The following is a 14,305-nucleotide window of genomic DNA, read 5'->3' on the forward strand; positions in this document are numbered from 1 at the left end:
TGAACATGTCTTTTTGCTTTTATTAGCAGTCTGGTCTCTACAATATAAAATTGAAACCATTTGGGTGTGACAGTAATGACCAGAAGTTTGGGCCTGTTTTGTTATATGTACCTATTAGAGTGTAACTCCTGTTGCACCCAGTCAAAACTTAATACAGCAATAGCTATCAATTGCAGTGGGAACTAGCATGAATATTGTGGTCAGATCCTAGCCTCTGTTGCATTCTCTTTGCATTGCTCTAAGAAGGCAAAGGGGATGGATGTGATGAGTGTTCTGAGCCTGATGAGCCATCACTGAACCTAATGGATCATCGGAAATAATTCCCTGCAAGTCCTAAGGGTCCAGCCAATCCACAAGTTAGGGTTACCTGATTAGAACCTAAGGTAGGTGTATAGGCTCCCAATGAAAGCAGCCATTCCAGTCTGTTCAATGTCACAACCTTGTTGGGGATAGTCCCAGTTGCCTGGTAGTTCTGATAGATTGCTTTTCCTCCAGCCATGCCCAATCACCCAGCTGCCCTGGCAATGAAAAACCAGCTTAAAAAACCAGCTGGGGATTTCTTTGTGTGGGATAGGCCTGAGTGTCAGAAAGCCAGTGTAGCCCAGCCCATACTGCCTTCTGATTTCCTCCTGTGGCATAGGGGGTATTCTGGGTGATGTAGTAGGGTTGGAAAGCACTACACTCTTGCATCGCAAGAGCCTGTTTGTTAAAGTGATTCTGTGACAGTGAAACATCCCCCAAGGGGTGAGTCATTGCTGATGGCACGAGTTACAGGATCCCTAAGGGTGAACTGGCCCTCATTATGCACTACTGAGATAAGGGGCAGACAGGTGATGGAAACCCCGCCATGTGTGTCAATTGTTTCTCAGCTGTACCTGAGTATTTGGCTCTCTCTCTACATATACCCACTATCAATGTAACAGGTTTCAGGGTGGTAGCCGTGTTAGTCTGTATCAGCAAAAACAACGAGGAGTCCTTGTGGCACCTTAGAGACTAACCAATTTATTTGGGCATAAGCTTTTGTGGGCTAGAATGATGAAGTGGGTTCTAGCCCACGAAAGCTTATGCCCAAATAAATTGGTTAGTCTCTAAGGTGCCACAAGGACTCCTTGTTGTTTCCACTATCAATGTAGTGCTTGAGCATATCCCAAGTGTTCTAAAAACTTGAAACTACAGGAGTATATTTCTCTTTCCAAGAGAGAGGAATAGTGTGATTATTTTTGATGGTAATGCTGTATGTGTACCTTATGGAAGGAAAGCCAAATCAAAGGGATAGTTTAGCATTTAGTCCTGGCTTCATTACATTTTGATTCTGAAGGGAATATTTATGTATATTATACTTAATATGTGATCTTGCCAGGGTTGGCACCTACCATTGCTTCTAATATGGATGTTTTCACATCTGCTATAAACAAAAGCTGGTTGTTATCTTGCGTTATGGCAGCCACATGGATACCAGCTCACACAGTCTCACCAATTTTATCTACACAAAAACAAAAAGCAGACTATATGAAACATTAGTACATTATAAAGTCTGGAGAATGTTGTCTGCAATTACAGTGATTGGTTAATGAGGCTGTCACTGCAATTATGGAAGTGCTTCCAGAATCCCCGGCCCCCACCCCCATCTGAAAATTTATGTCTTATCACATCTCATGCATTTTGCCTTCCTTTGATCCACTACTTTCACTGCACTTTCTAAAAGTTTTGTTCAGCAGCTTTTTCTTACAAAAGCACTGGTTGTGCACCCACCACTTTCTTATATTCCGTGCTTGCATTGTTGAAAATCGTTGCACAAACACATGCCAGTATTCAAGAGTGGTTTGATATCAGAAGGAACGTTGCCAGGGGAACAGCTGCAGATTCAGATAATCATGTATCCAGCATAAGGAATATATAAGAGCAATAACATTACCATTTGATTGGTTTTCCCAGGCATCGCAGTTTGATTTAAAGTGAATGTCAGGAACTGATACTGAAAATCCCAAAGATACAGTTATGTTAGACCTGAAATTGTGGTGATTCTCTTGGTTTAATAACGGTTTATAAATCTTAGTGATGGGCTTGATCTTGTAAGCATGCAAAATTCCCATTTTGGTCTATGTTTTAAATAGAACAGGAGTACTTGTGGCACCCTAGAGACTAAAAAATTTATTTGAGCATAAGCTTTCGTGAGCTACAGCTCACTTCATCGGATGCATTCAGTGGAAAATACAGTGGGGAGATTTATATACATAGAGAACATGAAACAATGGGTGTTACCATACACACTGTAAGGAGAGTGATCACTTAAGGTGAGCTATTACCAGCAGGAGCGTGGGCAGGACCTTTTGTAGCGATAATCAAGGTGGGCCATTTCCAGCAGTTGACAAGAACATCTGAGGAACAGTGGGGCGCGGGGAATAAACATGGGGAAATAGTTTTACTTTGTGTAATGACCCATCCACTCCCAGTCTCTATTCAAGCCTAAGTTAATTATATCCAGTTTGCAAATTAATTCCAATTCAGCAGTCTCTCGTTGGAGTCTGGTTTTGAAGTTTTTTGTTGAAGAATTGCCACTTTTAGGTCTGTAAATCGAGTGACCAAAGAGATTGAAGTGTTCTCCAACTGGCTTTTGAATGTTATAATTCTTGACATGCCCCTCTGCCATATACATTGGTCAAACTGGACAGTCTCTATGTAAAAGAATAAATGGACACAAATCAGACGTCACCCCCCACTGTTCCTCAGACGTTCTTGTCAACTGCTGGAAATGGCCCACCTTGATTATCACTACAAAAGGTCCGCCACGGCGCCACACTCCTGCTGGTAATAGCTCACCTTAAGTGATCGCTCTCCTTACAGTGCGTATGGTAACACCCATTGTTTCAAGTTCTCTATGTATATAAATCTCCCCACTGTATTTTTCCACTGAATGCATCCAATGAAGTGGGCTGTAGCTCACGAAAGCTTATGCTCAAATAAATTGGTTAGTCTCTAAGGTGCCACAAGTCCTCCTTTTCTTTTTGTGAATACAGACTAACACGGCTGCTACTCTGAAACCTATGTTTTAAATGTTACAGATAACCAAGTGCATTCAATGGGCCCATTTCTCCATTGGGCAAAGCGGGTGTAAAATATTGCCATTCTAATCTGTTAACTGGCAACTGTAATTGACTGCAAAAAGTCTGTGCTGTGCCTAGCACAGTGGGGCTCTGGCCTCTAAGAATTCAACGAATAAATAAGGTGCAAGACGGTGGAGAATTAGGCCTTATGAGCTAGATCCTCAACTCGTGTGATTCCATTGACTTAACTGACAGCACTGTCGTATGGCTGTGTGTGTATAAGTTTCCACCTTTAATTTTTTATCTTGTTAAATATCCTTTCATTACTTGTGATGTTTTGTTGTGGGGCAGATTGTTTCCTTAGGTAGTTTTCAAATGTGCTGCTGAACACTCTTTTGTAAAATAAAATGAAAACAAAAACAAAACCCACATTCTGAATGGCTTCCAAGTGCATGTCTACTGTTTGGCCTATGTCAAGTAATGAATAAAATTTTAGGCACACTGAATCTCTGCTCATTACACACTAACTTCATATGGCAGCCGTTTGCCTTATATTTTTTTCTTAAGGAAATTTCTTAAGGAGTCCTGAAGATTAAATATTAAAAATAATGAACATTTTCAGAAAATATTATATATACTATTTTTCACCTTAAAAACTATCTCTGAAGCTTACACCAAAATATTAAACTTTCTTCCCTCCTTGTCAAAATTTCCTGACTTTAGCCAAGGACTTTGAGAAGTCACTTTAGCAAAGCACATTTCATGATGTATTGGGAAAAAAAATCCCTTGGGTATATTGCAGTAGCTTAGCTGATTAAGTTAACATCTAATGGAAAAAATTATACATTACTTAGTTCAAATTAAATATTCACCATATGGAGGGGCAAAATCTTTGATAAATCATGAAACTAGCCAATTCTTGAAATGCTGAGTGCCAAGTGAGTGCAACCCTGTCAAATCCAACTGATATTTTTCCACTGATGTCAGTGGGGCCATTATTTTACTCCTGGGTTTGTTTGGATTGAGACAAAGTTCCCATTTCCCTGCTCAAACCCTGACAGTCTTCCAGACTTTGCTGAAATAGTGTGTGGATTCTCACTAAGTCTGAGAACTGGTTTTGGTCCAGCAGCTGTCATCACATCTTGTGAGTGGGTTCTCCCAGGGAACAGAGGTGGGCACTGGTCAGTCCAGTGGGGTAATTCCAACTAGCGCACAATGTTTGACCAGAGCCCAGATGACCAGAGCCCAACATACAGACTTCCAGACCTGACTGAACTCCACACGCTTTTTGCAAAGCCACCAAAGATCAGATGTCTAGTGAGCAGCATTAGGGCAAAGGAGAAAGATCTGGATGGGTTGGGGAAGTAAGGAACATGATGGGAAACAGAGAAGGGATAGGAAGAAGATCCAGCTAAGCTCTGGATAATCATCTAGAATGAAACCCTGGTCCTATTGATATTAATGGGCATTTTACCATTGATTTCAATACAGCCAGGCTCTTGCTCATTAACTTTTGGGAATTTATGCAAATTGTACCTGCAAACCTTTTCAGGATCACACATCAGTTATGGCTGTTAGACTATTGCTGCAGATGAACCCAACCCAAAAATCATTTGTGAGTTTGGGGAATTCTAGCTCTGGATCCATATGTGTAGTTTTTAGCTCAGTCCCATTTCACACAATGAAAAACACATCTGAATTCAGAAATGCTGACAAATAATACTGCCTTTCCATCGTCTTGCCAACTGACTGATGGTATCAAGCTTTCACTCATTTCCTCCTTATTTTATGGTTTGTTTCCATCACTCTGTTGTCTTTCTTCTCACTTGGGCCCAGAGTGTTACTTGTTCAGTTTTTAAAGAAATGTATGGCTTGTAGGGAAAGTAATTTTCCCCATCTGACTTTGCTTTGTGAATCTTACTATATAAATACTATGGATTAGGATAGCCAGTTTCTCCATGACATGGCTTAAAGCAAAATGAAGAAAGATAACCCCTCATTATAGAAATCTAATGAGAGAATATTATCAGAAGATCGTGAACCGGAGAAACGTTAGTTCTGAATTGCTAAGGTCATTGATGTTTTCCTCTAAATGTTAAGATGCATGCATATTTTGTTTTTAAAAGTTCTAGATTGACTTAAAGGATATTTTGTTTGCCTAATGTGTGAAAATCTCCCAGTTTGTACAGCTCCTTAAGTTGTTTCAACATCCATCCGTCCCTATTTCAATGCCCACTGAAGGCAAGCTCAGTACTCTCATAGTTAATTTACTCTTGAAGAAGGTGTATCCAACAAGCAAATTAATTCGTCAAGGTGACCTTCAGAGCCAACATTTTTACTCCAGATAAAGAATGCCATCTCAGCTTGATTATGAAATTCAGCTAAGTGAGCAGGCAGCAGCCCTTCTATAAAACACAGCAGCATGGCAAAAGAAAAATTACTCCTACAATCAATGTGAATTTTGTTTTCCACTAGTCTTCATCTGCTGGCACTACATATTCCCTCAGTCTTTCCTCTCTTTTGTCATGCTCTGTAAATCTTCTCCTGTTGCATGACTAAAAAGAAAAGGAGTACTTGTGGCACCTTAGAGACTAACCAATTTATTTGAGCATAAGCTTTCGTGAGCTACAGCTCACTTTTATGTTTAAACCGGCTTGTGGGTTAAATACTTTTAAAATCCCTATTTCATACACTGTATAATAGTACAGTGATTGGCTTTCCTAGTCAGAGCTGGGACTATAATTCAAGTTTAGCAGTTTCCTGTTAATCACAAATTCCTGTTAAGATGTTTGCAAAAGTCCCCCTGCAAAGCCCACTGGATGAGTTAGATCTTTGGAATCATAGTAATGGAGGGCTCAGTCCTGCAGGACCCCAGTGGCATCCGTGGGAGGTTTGCCTAAGTAAGGGCTGGGGAAGCAAGTGATGTATTTCTATGTTCTATCACAATAGTTACTTTAACATATGTCACTGTAACAGCGTCCCTGCAGAGCCCCCCTTGGCTCCTGTCCCCACTGGGCTGAGAAAATCAAACCGAGACCTTTAGGTGCAGTGCCCGCCTGGTGCTTTTATTTACAAGCTGTGCTCCCACCACCTTTCCTCCATATACATAGTCCCCTTCTTGCAGTCCACCAGAAGGAGAGAGGGGGGCCAGCTAGCTGGCTGGCTGGCGCTGGCGCTGGCGCTGGTGCTGGCGCTGGCGCTGGCGCTGGCTCGCGCTCGCTCTCTCTCTCTCTCTCTCTCTCTCTCTCTCTCTCTCTCTCTCTCTCTCTCTCTCTCTTTCTCTGCTTCCCCTCACTGCCTTTCCTCTTTCCAGCTCCCCGCCCCCAAACCCTGGCTTCCTTCCCCTGGGGCTCTTATCCAGCTCCGGCCTGATGAGGCAACAGCTGTTCAAGCTTCCCCGATCAGGGCCAGGTGGCCTACCCAGCTCCAATTCACCTCCCTTAATTGGAGCTGGGGTGATAGAGGGTTGGCTAAGCAGTTTTCTGCTTACCACCCTGTCACAGTCACCTATTAATATTTTGGCCATCATTTCTTCCTCTTTATTTCCTCTAAAGGCTTATCTTGAGGTGTTTCACTTATCTTTAAGTTTTGGGACACTGTTCTTTCACTCGAATGAAAGCAGATCTGGAGCCTGTGTGGTTAATGGATCCCAGAGTTAGTGTAAAATTCTGTTATGCAAGAGTCTCTGATTTCTGCCTGTTGTGAGCTGGGATAGACAGATAGACTATGTTGAGCCTCTGTAAAGGAAGCTGTAGTGATGTTTCAGTGCAAGCTGCCATATAAGTTTATGATTGTGCCGGCTTCACTTTTTGCAGAATAATTAGTGAAACTAAGACTCTTCCACATCCTTTCTGGAGCTTCATTTTCATGCTCTTCAGATATGATCTGCTCTAGGAATTATTTTGGAAGAAGTTCTATGACCTGCATTATGCAGGAGGTCAGACTATATAACACAATGGTTCCTGCTAGCTTTGGAATTTGTCAACCTATATATGAAAGTTTAGCAGAGTCCTTTAAGCCAGTGGTTTTCAAACTCTTTTTCTGTCAACCCAGTTGAAGAAAATTGATACCCACAACCCAACGGAGCTGGGGATGAGGGGTTTGGGGTATGGGAGGGGCTCAGGGCTGGGGCAGAGGGTTGGGGTGCAGGGGTGAGGGCTGTAGGGTGGGGCCGGGAATGAGGGGTTCAGGGTGTGGGAGGGGACTCTGGGCTGGGTCAGGGGATGCGGGTTTTGGGGTGCAGGAAGGGGCTCTGGGTTTGAGGGAAGGCTCAGGGCTGGGGCAAGGGATTGGGGTGCGGGCTTAACTCAGCTGGCTCCCAGTCAGCAGTGCAGCAGAGGTGCTAAGGCAGGCTTCCTGCCTGTCCTGGCACCGCGGACCACTCCGCACCCCAGAAGCGGCCAACAGCAGGTCCGGCTCCTAGGCAGAGGTGCACAAGCAGCTCCGCACGGCTCTCACCCGCAGGCACCGCTCCCACAGTTCCCATTGACCTGTTCCCAGCCAATGGGAGTGCAGAGCTGGTCCTCAGGGTGGGGGCCCCTCCACCTAGGAGCTGGACTTGCTGGTGGATGCTTCTGGGGTGCAGCACGGTATCAGAACAGGAAGGAACTAGCCTGCCTTAGCCGGGCAGCACCGCCCATGAGACTTTTAACGGCCCGGTCAGCGGTGCTGACTAGCGCCGCCGCGACCCAGTGCCTTACATTCCACAACCCGGTACTGTGTCACAACCCGCTGTTTGAAAACCACTGCTTTAAGCAATATCACAGTAACCTTTGCCTGTTAAAGTGGGAGCTCTTAATTACTGTTTATTGCCCAGATTCATCAGCGTACTAAAGTACATACCTAACTTTAAGCAGAGGAGCAGGTCATCTATGTACGCAGCAATAAAATAAATGATGTTTTTTAAAGGTTTGTGTCAATTACATTTCTATTATGTGTCTCATTTTGTTTAATTCTGAGGAAAATCATACTGCAAGACCAGATTCACTGGTCATTGATACCTATTAAATTCTCAGCATTACTGCTTCTGAAATATTACACCCTTTTTTCCCTGTATAAACAATCTTCAAAATCAGCTCAGAGCTTCTTGGGCACATGGCGTGAAAAATGACAGTTCCTTAAAACAACTTTTCCTGGACTGACCAATGAAGGCCTTGATTCTGCAAAGAATGTTGGCAGGCAGACCTCTGTGACGTGCAGAGAGCCACTGGCTTCAGTGGGGCTCCAAGTGGTATAGTCGTCCATTATTACTTATTTCTATTTATTATATGTGCCTAAAGGCCCCAAAAGATGTCATGTCCCCATTTTGCTGGGCATTGTACAAGCACATAGTAAGAGACAATCCCTGCCCTGGAGATTCTAAGCACCCATATGTGAGCTCCTGCCATGATTGTGGCCCTGGAAATTGTTAAAGGGACAGTATTAGGTTAAAGTGCATGGGCCACATTCTTACAACCGTAATTTGTTACTAATAACACCTTAGATTATTGTACGCACACTGTCGAGAATGTTGAAATGTTCAAACAAATACTGTTTTCACTGAATTTTGAAAAACAATCATGAAAACATTTCTCCTAATATTTGATCTTGTTAAAAGTTATCAATACAAAACCTAGAACTGGGTTTAAAATGACCTGACAGTGTCCTTTTAATGTCATCGTTTATCCACACAACAGGTCCCACACAAGCGGCAGCATTGCTAGCTTTCTAGTCCTTTTATCCCACCACTTAACTGGTGAGAGAAATCCTCTAAGGATGGGGGAGTAGGTCTGTCTCCATGACCTTCAGCCTTGAGCTTCTCAGTTAGTGCCTGTGGTGATGGTATTGTAATATGGGTACCTGTCTAGGTGGGTATGGACTGAGACCACCGCATTATTTCAGTAATTACCAACTCAAGCTGAATTCATAGCATGAAAGCTTATTGCCAATCTTCTGAGCCATCCAGGTCCCTGCAGCTCATCCTTTAAACTAAAGCATGACTAGCCAGTCCATAATCACAAACGGTGACAAGCAAGCTGCGTTCTTGATCCCATGGACAATAATCTTTAAAATCCAAAAAGATTTATGAAATCAAAAGGCCACATAAAGACAACATTTTATGAGATGAGACTGAGAAGAGTTTTGATTTCCTGTATAAAAATTTACAAGAAAACAATTTAAACTGAAAGGTGAATTGCAAAACAAAATCCCATTTTTTTCCCCTTTTCTGCCCCTGCAGATGTATAATGGCCATCACAGAGATTGTTTCCTCCTATTTCTTTATTTTTTTTCTGCTGGTGTTGGGTTGGTTTTTACATTAGAAATATCAGGTTCTGTCTTCCTTACTTTGTTGGATGACTTTAACAAGGTCGCTGGAGGCCCTGAACAGAGATTTCACATGAGGCTGTAACCAGAGTTTCAGCTCTTCCTCCTACAACTTGGGGGTGGAAAGGGTAGAGGAAATGTGTCTTAGACAGACCTGTTTAGATAATTAAACAGACTAGTAAAGCTGTTTTTCTTAAATATGTTTGAACATTTGGAGTACTTATCTTGTTTGAAAGCTATTTATTGGTTCTCCTTTCGGCAAGTTGACAGACTTCAGTAAGGAATTGTTTCCATGGTGTATTTTCTAGAGGTGGACCCAAGCCAAAACCCGGATCCAATCATGCACAAACTTCAGAAGTTTTGGATCTGGATGCAAATGTTGTGATACAAACCCAGCTCTGTTGTTTTCTTAATGTGAAACCTGTTGCATGTTCTCTAAAAGCTTCCTTGTGTTCTAAGTGTTCGGCTGATCTACTCTCTTGGACGCTTTCCTGAAGCAGAAAGGCTTTCGCATAAATGTTAGATTTTCCTGTAATCCATGTTTTTGGCTCACTTTTCTTTCCCAGATGGCATTTTGTACTGAAGTTTTGGATTGGGTGGGGTTGCAATATCAATACAGATAGAACTCTTCATTACGTTCGATGTGGTCACTTATTTATGATTTTTTAAAATAACATTAATGGGAAATGCCTTACATCCTTTCAATGGAAAACAAATAAATTAGCCCCGCCTTTCTATTTCACTCACACTACAGTGTCTCTCATGAATCACAGAGCTACTACCAACAGATTGTGCTTTTATTTCTCCTCTTAGGAAATGGATGAAAGGTTTAAGTTCTGACACAAACAGGAAAACACACTATGAGCATTTATCCTGAAGGCATCAACTCTTTAAATAGCTACAGAGTAGTGTGACTCTGTTTCTCACAAGGGCCAAAAACTCCACTGCTCTTTGTGTCTCTAGTCCTTGTATGACTAGAGGCATAAAGCTTTATCCTATCACAGTGTGTTCAGATAGCTTTCAGAGTGTGCATGTTTGTGACTGTAGGCTGGGAAAGGATTTACTGCCACTGGAGGCATGAAGAAACTTGGTTTCAAATATATTTTGCTCTGTTCCTTTAAGGATATCATAAGTGAGACTTTATTCGGCTCCAAGGTAAGGTTTACAGCATTTACTAAATGAATAATTTTTCAACCTTTCAATGTTCTCTCCTTTCTTGTTTTTCTTCAACAAGCAATGACGGGACAGGGAGAAAGCTGTCAAAGATATAACTAGTGGAATTTTCCAGCTACACAGGAAAGGAAAGGGGGGACAGAATGATCCACTGTAGAAAAACAATTGGATGCATTGTAAGTGAAAGTGACTGCAAGACAGGCATAAGTGTGTGTTTTGTGTTTCCAAAAGTGTTGACTGAATGTAAAGAAAAACAAAATTACTTGAAGGTCTAATGTCATGAAACTTTTAAAGATCCTATTAATATTGCATGTAGCTTCTACAATTACTGTACTGTTTATGACAATTGTTTACCTACAATACAAGTTTCAGTAACTGCCTCCTGATTTACTTCTTGGAACAGAATTTTTGCTTCACATAAAATTACACAAAAATTTCCCTATTGTGTAACAGAAATTCACTTTCTTGAATTTTATGTTATATTGTAATATGTGACATATATGACACTGAGGTATTTCTGAATGTTGTGACCTGATTCTGATTTCGTTTACACCAGTTTCACACTCTGTTTATTTCAGGGGAGTTATTCCTCATTTACACCAGTATCAGGGAGAAAAGAATTAGGCCCTGAGTCTTGAATGGACCACAATATCACAAGTTACACAGCTAGATGAGAAACAACACATTTTAAATTCACAGATGCATTATCCAGATCTACAATTTCCAAATGTTCATTTAATCTGAACTTATTTAAAATGTAGTTCAGCTCTGAGTACTTGGAAGTCAGGATTTTCAAATATTGCAGACTATTCTCTAAAGGACTTTTTTTACCTAAAGGAATTTAAATCTGATAACAACTAGGTGAAATCCAGAAACGTATGTTGAAGATCAGTTAAAAAAAAGTTTCTCATTAGTACAATGTGAAATTTTCAAGGGACCTATAAACTATCATATGTCCTTGTCACTGTAAATCTCCTCGTTCTGGGGAAATGTAACTCAGATGACATATGTCTTTTTTGAACGAATACAATATTTTAAAAGAAAAGGAATTGAAAAATGTATTTATAAAATTAAGTAAACAAATATAAAAATATACCCATTCTTCCCCATTGCCATGCTCCCCACATTCATCTTTTATTTCAACATTCCTTTTGATTTCTATCACACCGATTGGCTAGCTTGCACAGCTCTGGTACCATTTCTCTTTAAGAGCACAGCTTTGGAGCCATGGGAAAAGTGTCTTTTAACAGCTCTAATGGCCACAGGTGTACATGCACATGCTAAAATGGTCAACACAACCATCCCTTCTCCAGAATCCCCTGAGCCTGGATCATTACCTGCCACATAAATATTCATGGTAGATACTTTATCCGGGGAGCTCCTTGAGGAGTTCTTCCCCTATTATCCTGTATGTGGAAAAGGTTGTGCCCACCCATCGAATAGCCACAGGACCTGGCCCCAAACCTGGCAGTTTACTGGGAATCCACTGGAGGCCAGTGCCATCAGTGGTACCCAATACTGCAGAGAACTCCAACAGGGTGAGTATTAATGTATTTCAGTTATCTATGCTCAGGAAGTTGCAGCAGGAGACACTTTCTCTGTACTGTGCCCAGGCCTGACATTTGACTGTGAAAGATCCAGGCAGCTGACCACACTGGAGCAGCTGACTTTTGCTAGCTAGTTTCTTGATTAAATTGCTTAGAAAAGGGAGAGAGATTAGACACTGCATAGAACTTTGCGATATCTCTGGTGAGCAGTGGTTTCCTTAGTACCAGTCAGACTATTGCATGTTTTAAGATGAGTAGTGGTTTCCCCGCATGAAAGGAGGGGTTGAAAAATTGTTGTTAGAGGTTCCAAGAGCTCACTGCTAGAAACATGTGCCGGGGTCAGTCACCAGAGGGGGTTCTGATTGCCCTCTGTGCTTCCGTGACTATTACATGTGTGGATGTAATGTGTGGATGAATTCTTAGAAAGCAAGGACATTTTTTCCCTCTGGTTATGTTTTAGGCTTCCTTTCAATGGTCTATGAAGCCATCACAGATGTTGGTGAACTTCATCTAGCCCATCCCCCTGCGCTGAGGCAGAATTAAATATACTTAGATCATCCCTGAAAGGTGTTTGTCAAACCTGTTCTTAAAAACCTCCAACTATCCTTATAGTTGCTTAACTATCCTTATAGTTAGAATTATTTTCCTAATATCTAAGTTTCCCTTGCTGAAAACTAAGCCTATAACTACTTATTCTCACTTCAGTGTATCACTGTCCTCTTTAGAATTGAAGTCTGTGATCATGTCCCCCCTCGCCCTTCTTTTCTCAATACTCACATCCCCAGTTCTTACAACCTTTCCTCATAGGTCATGCTTTCCAAACCTCTTGTCAATGTAGCTCCAATTTGTTCACATCTTTCTTAAAGTGTTGTGCCTAAAACTGGACACATTACTCCAGCTCGTGCCTCACCAGTGCCACGTAAATGGAACAGTTGCCTCCTGTGTCTAATGTATTACACTCCTTACGTCCCAGAAGGACATTTAAGGTTAGACTTCCTTATAACAGGAGTTGCTGTGCTCTGGGGCTAAGTGGAGGCGGTTCAGGTTTTCAAAGTGATTTATGGTTCAGCAACATTTTGCATGGTTTAGCCTTGCTGCCTCAATGAGGAAGAAAAGTAGGATTCCTTTGGCACTGTCATGAGACAGGCATAGACTTATAGAAATTCTCTGGTGTTTAGTGATACATTGTTTGAACATAATGGCCAGATCCTTAGATTTTGTAAATGGGCATAGCAACATTAAGAATAAGGTGACACAATATTTTATTCAAACATTTTAATTATCCTGTATTAGAAAGCCTCTGCTTTTATCTTAGAACCATGTAAAAACTTGTCAATTATTTTGGAAAACTCTACAGAGTGAAACCTATTCAAGAGAATGTAGTTATGAGGCAACCTCCTGTTTTGAGACGTATGCCACCCCCCAAATTGATTCCCAAGTATATTGAATATATTAAATATAGTTCTGCTCCATCTTTATTTTAAAGACTACTGCCATTAAACAACCAATTTCTGTTGGTCCCCTGAGATATGTCTTATGTCTCTGCATACATGTTATCTAGACTTCTTCATAAGGCTCATGGAAGATTATGAAAATATTCCTTCCCCCAGTTATTTTGTTCTGATCTATGTTATGTATTCATATAGACGTAATAATCTTCCCCTTAGGACATTGTTCATGTATTTCTTAAGAAAAAAAAGATTAACAGCACAATAAAATACAAACAGCCTTACTCTGCAGAGCCCTTGCAGAAATCCCAGCCAAGTAAAAAGAATAAATAACAGCTGTGCTAATCAAAGGGAAGTTTTAAAAGATAAGGCTAGAATTTAGATATGAAAATACCCACAAAATGGCAAGCTTAATGTCCACTGAGTAGGAATTTCAAATAGAATGCACACTGCAGTTTAAAGCTTTAGGGTAAAATTTTCCAAAGTGGGCCAGTGATTTTAGGAGCTTACATCCCATTTTCAAAATGACTCAGGCACATATGTCTTTTTGACTCTTGGTGCTGCTGTATTGCAGTCTGTGCCTTTAAGAGCTGAGCTTCCCAGTCACAGAGTCTGAGCAAGGCACTATTAAGCTCTTATTATGCACAGCCAGTTAGAACCAGATACAGAATAAATTAGATCTCTTACAAGCACCTTGCACACTGAGTGATCACTGAATACCACAGGTGAGCCTTAGGCTCCCAAGTGCTTAAGTCACTTTTGAAAATGGGACTTAGACTCCTAAGTCACT

General features: G+C 41.3%; 1 protein-coding gene across 7 annotated transcripts in view; it reads left to right on the top strand.

The window, feature by feature from the left end:
- The window catches only part of ARHGAP28 (Rho GTPase activating protein 28), a 99,612-nt gene that overhangs the window by 22,380 nt on the left and 62,927 nt on the right, over window positions 1-14,305 (top strand). The window contains exon 1 of one of the 7 annotated variants that reach the window (XM_048840314.2): window positions 10,121-10,502. The exons of 5 other annotated variants lie outside the window; for them this stretch is intronic. The gene's annotated coding sequence lies outside the window, so the exon portion shown is untranslated. Of the gene's footprint in view, window positions 1-10,120; window positions 10,503-10,564; window positions 10,697-14,305 lie in introns of those variants that run through there. One more of the 7 variants, XM_075125312.1, reaches the window with a different exon arrangement.

This window comes from Caretta caretta, chromosome 2 (genome assembly GCF_965140235.1).
Source record: "Caretta caretta isolate rCarCar2 chromosome 2, rCarCar1.hap1, whole genome shotgun sequence".
NCBI lineage: Eukaryota > Metazoa > Chordata > Testudines > Cheloniidae > Caretta > Caretta caretta.